General features: G+C 43.1%; 1 non-coding gene across 1 annotated transcript; it reads left to right on the top strand.

Moving 5' to 3' along the window:
* Nucleotides 1-5,024: 5,024 nt before the first annotated feature.
* On the top strand, nucleotides 5,025-5,131 carry LOC141694347 (small nucleolar RNA R71). The gene has a single exon (XR_012563661.1). It is a non-coding gene; the product is annotated as a small nucleolar RNA R71 (small nucleolar RNA).
* Nucleotides 5,132-5,351: the final 220 nt, after the last annotated feature.

Here is a 5,351-nt window from a genome sequence, read left to right as displayed (position 1 = left end):
CCCGATGGTAAAAACCCTCTCTCCTTCAGAATCGGCTTCCCCAAAAGCCTAGTGTACTCCTCCTCCGCAACTCTGTCATTCAACCGAGGCCTTGCAGCAGTACCCCTCGATGAATCAGCAGTAGGGACTGTGCTGCTGCTATCAATAGTTCGTGCTCTCTTGGGTGCCATTGAATCTTGAATAAAAGTGTTTAAGAACTGAGTTTTTGTGTTTGGGAGAGAGTTTAAGTGTAGAAAGTTTTTGGGAGATATGTAGGATCGGTGTATGTATATATAGGGTGTGGATTAGGTTAAATTAGATTAGGAGTGGGGTTGAGGGATAAAAATCATGGAGTAATAGGAAAAGAATTCGTGGGTTTATGGGCTGTGTTGGGTTTTTTTAATTTTCTGAATTTTTTTTGTAATTTTTATGAACTGTAAAAAAAAAATTCTGGCAGCCGACCCCTGAGCGGTCGCTCAGCAAAGCTAAGCGGGCGCTCAGCTTGCTGAGCGGTCGCTCAGCAGAGCTGACCGGGCACTCAGGAGGTCACTGGAATTTTTTTTTAAGTCCCGATTTTCTGATTTTTTTGTGTTTTTGGATAGGTTATTAACTTCTAAGGGTTCCTGTAATAAAAAATCATGGGTTGCCTCCCACGCAACGCTTCTTTTTCGTCATTAGCTTGACGTTGCGTACCTTTCTCAAGTTGTCAATAAAATGGCACTATCCACTTCTCGGTTTGCCATGTCCCCATAGTAGTGCTTCAAACACTGACCATTAACCTTGAATGCTTGGTCCGGATCATTCTCAAAAATTTCCACCGCTCCATGTGGAAACACAGTTTTGATAATAAAAGGTCCAGACCACCTCGATTTCAACTTCCCAGGAAAAAGTCGGAGACGAGAGTTGAATAAGAGAACTTGTTGCCCCGGCACGAATAACTTAGGATGTAGCTTCCTATCGTGCCACCTCTTCACCTTTTCCTTGTACATTTTGTTATTCTCGTACGCTTGAAGTCGGAATTCATCAAGTTCATTAAGCTCAAGCATTCTTTTCTTACCAACTGCATCTAAATCCAGGTTCAACTTTTTCAACGCCCAGTAGGCCTTATGCTCAAGCTCCGCAGGTAAATGACATCCCTTACCGTACACCAACTGAAATGGGGACATACCAAGTGGAGTTTTGTATGATGTTCTGTAAGCCCAAACAGCTTCATCGAGCTTTAAAGACCAATCCTTCCTTGACGGACAAACAACCTTCTCTAGAATGCGCTTGATCTCTCTGTTAGACACTTCCGCTTGACCATTTGTTTGCGGATGATAGGCAGTAGCAACTCGATGATTCACATTATAACGTTACATCATAAAAGTGAACTTGCGGTTGCAGAAATGCAACCCTTCATCACTTATGATTACCCGAGGTGTTCCAAACCTTGTGAAAATCTGCTTATGAAGAAAATTCAGCACTGCCTTTGCATCATTTGTCGGTAAAGCTTTGACTTCTACCCATTTTGAGACATAATCGACTGCCAGCAAGATGTACTGATTATTGCAGGAGGAGACAAAAGGCCCCATGAAATCGATTCCCCAAACATCAAATACCTCGACTTCAAACATCACATTTAACGGCATCTCATCCGGAAAAGATTCATTGATTAATGTCCTATCTTGTGAAGTAGACTCGGGATTCTCCAACCTAGAGAGATGGTCAGCTACTTGATTCTCAGTACCTTTTCGATCCTTGATTTCTAACTCAAATTCCTGAAGTAAGAGCACCCAACGAATGAGTCTCGGCTTCGAATCCTTCTTGGAAACCAAATAGCGAATGGCCGCATGATCAGTGAATACTGTTACTTTAGTCCCAAGTAGATAAGATTGAAATTTGTCGAAACCAAAGACTATAGCCAAGAGCTCCTTCTCCGTAGTGGTGTAGTTCATTTGGGCCCCATTTAAGGTCTTACTCGCATAGTAGACCACATGAAATAGATTATTCTTGCGCTGCCCCAGAACTGCACCTACCGCATAATCACTCGCATCACACATCTTCTCAAACGGCTCTGTCCAATCTGGTGCTGTAATAACTGGTGCAGTGATCAAACTCTTCTTGAAAGTCTCGAATGCCGCCAAACATTCATCATCAAATTGGAAAGGCACATCTTTCTCAAGCAAATTGCACAACGGCTTAGATATCTTTGAAAAGTCCTTGATGAATCGCCGATAAAAACCTGCATGACCAAGAAAACTACGGATTCCTTTCACAGAAATAGGTGGTGGAAGATTTTCAATGACTCCCACCTTGGCCTTGTCCACCTCCAGACCTTTGTTAGAGACCTTATGCCCAAGAATAATGCCTTCACGCCCCATAAAATGACATTTCTCCCAATTGAGCACCAAATTAGTTTCCACGCACCTTTTGAGTACGGTGTGAAGATTATTCAAACATTCATCATACGAATGTCCAAAGACGGAGAAGTCGTCCATGAACACCTCGACATTATTTCCAATCATGTCAGAGAATATAACCATCATACATCTCTGAAAAGTGGCCGGGGTGCCACATAACCCAAACGAAACTCTGCGAAAAGCAAACGTGCCAAATGGATAAGTGAAGGTAGTCTTTTCCTGATCCTCTGATGCAATACAAATCTGATTATACCCTGAATAGCCATCCAGAAGACAATAATACTCATGACCAGCCAACCTGTCAAGCATCTGATCAATGAATGAAAGAGGGAAGTGATCCTTCCTCGTGGCTTTGTTCAACTTTCGATAATCCATGCATACTCTCCATCCTGTAACTGTTCGAGTGGGGATGAGCTCATTCTTCTCATTTGCTACCACAGTGATACCTCCTTTCTTAGGTACACATTGTACGGGGCTCACCCAAGAACTGTCAGAAATAGGATAAATGATGCCTGCATCGAGCCATTTCAGAATTTCTTTCTTCACCACCTCCTTCATGATAGGATTAATCTGCGCTGTTGTTCAACAGTCGGTTTACTACCTTCCTCTAGCAGAATATGCATACAATATGAAAGGCTGATCCCCTTGATGTCTGATATGGTCCATCCAATAGCCGATTTGAATTCTCTTAAAATCCTTAAGAGCTTGTCTTCCTCACTACCTGAAAGGTCAGATGCAATAATAACAGGTAAAGTAGATGCATCACCTAAAAAAGCATACCTCAAGTGTTCAGGTAATGGCTTGAGCTCCAAGGTAGGTGCTTCCTCTATTGATGGTTTGAGCTTTCCTTCAGCATTCTTGAGGTCAGAAGCACCAAGAGATTCAAACGGCATGTCCAGCTTTCGCTTCTAGGGAGAAGCGTTCAGATATTATAATTGCTCGTTGCCATCCTCATCATCACTGTCAAAATCCCCCACTAAGGCCTTTTCCAATGCATCAGACATTAGCATGCGATCGAGATCCGAAGTAACCGCAGAATCAATCACATCCACTTTTAAGCACTCCTCATCTTCTGTAGGGAATTTCATTGCCTTGAATACGTTGAAGGTCACATCCTGATCTTGTACCCGCATGGTAAGTTCACCTTTCTGCACATCTATTAAGGTACGGCCAGTAGCCAAGAAAGGTCTTCCCAAAATTATGGGAATCTTCTTATCTTCCTCAAAATCCAGAATAACAAAATCTGCAGGAAAGAAGAGCTTATCCACCTTGACTAGCACATCCTCCACTATGCCCCTTGGGTAAGTAATAGAACGATCAGCCAATTGTAGAGACATGTATATGGGTTTTGGATTAGGCAAATCCAACTTTTTAAAGATCGACAACGGCATCAGATTGATGCTTGCTCCCAAATCACAAAGGCACTTGTCAAAAGTCAACTTGCCAATGGTACAAGGAATGGTGAAGCTACCTGGATCTTTCAGCTTTGGAGGTAACTTTTGCTGCAGAACAGCGCTGCATTCTTCCGTGAGAGCAACGGTCTCTAGGTCATCCAGTTTCACCTTCCTTGAAAGAATACTCTTCATAAACTTCGCATAACTAGGCATTTGCTCCAGAGCCTCAGTGAAAGGTATATTGATGTGAAGTTTCTTGAACACCTCCAGAAACTTACCGAACTGTCTATCCAGCTTTTGTTGCTGCAATCTCTTAGGAAAAGGTGGTGGAGGATAGAGCTGTTTCTCCCCTGTATTACCCTCAGGCAGAGTGTGTTCAACAGTAGTCTTCCTTGGTTCCACCGCTTTCTCCTTTTGCTTAGCTTCTTCATCTCGAACTTCAGCTTCTCCTTCTTTTGCCTTTTCAGCATCAGCAACTTTTCCAGACCTTAAGGTAATAGCCTTGACTTGCTCTTTAGCTTCCTTCCTGCCTGGTACTTCCGTGTCACTGGGAAGAGTGTCAGGTTGACGATTGAGCACTGCATTGGCTATTTGACCTATTTGGTTTTCCAAGGTCTTGATAGAAACCGCCTGACTTTTGTATAACAACTTAAGTTCCTCAAAATCAGCACTAGTAGGTGCAGCTGCACTTCCCTGTTGAGGATATGATTGCCTTTGAGCATACTGCTGTATTTGCTGGAATCCAGGTGGATTAAACTGTTTACTCACACCTTGCTGATATGGTGGCTGAATAGCATTCTGATTATTACCCCAGCTGAAATTTGGATGATTTCTGTTATTAGGATGATAAGTAGCTGGCACAGGCTGCTGTTGTCGCTGATAATTATTCACATACTGAACAGATTCATTGACAAGAGAACACTGATCCGTAGCATGAGAACCTGCACAAAGCTCACAAACCATAGCTATTTGATTAACTCCATATGTAGCCAGAGAATCAACCTTCATTGACAGCGCTTGGAGCTGCGCTGCAATAGCAGTGGCTGCATCAACTTCCAGAATACCTGCTACCTTCCCAGGCATCATCCTCTGAGTTGGGTTTTGATGCTCATTTGCAGCCATAGTCTCGATAAGATTATAAGCCTCAGTATAGCTTTTAGCCCATAAGGCACCTCAAGCTGCTTCATCGAGCATGGGCCGAGATTGGGCCCCCAAACCATTATATAAACCAGTGATCACCATCCAATCGGGCATTCCATGATGTGGACACTTTCTCAACATTTCCTTGTAGCGTTTCCAAGCTTCGCACATAGATTCTGTAGGTTGCTGCGCAAACTGAGTAAGAGCACTCCTCATAGCAGCAGTCTTTGCCATCGGATAAAACTTCACCAAAAACTTTTGTGCAAGATCTTGCCAAGTAGTGATGGACCCAGCTGGTTCAGAATGTAACCATTCCTTAGCTTTGTACCTCAGTGAGAATGGGAAAAGCCTCAGCTTGATAGCCTCATCAGTCACGCCATTGTACTTGAAAGTGTTGCAGATCTCGACAAAATTCCTTATGTGCATGTTGGGGTCTTCA

This window comes from Apium graveolens, chromosome 10, assembly GCF_009905375.1.
Source record: "Apium graveolens cultivar Ventura chromosome 10, ASM990537v1, whole genome shotgun sequence".
Lineage (NCBI taxonomy): Eukaryota > Viridiplantae > Streptophyta > Magnoliopsida > Apiales > Apiaceae > Apium > Apium graveolens.
Note: the sequence above shows the minus strand (reverse complement) of the source record. Positions and strands in the feature narration are given on the sequence as shown.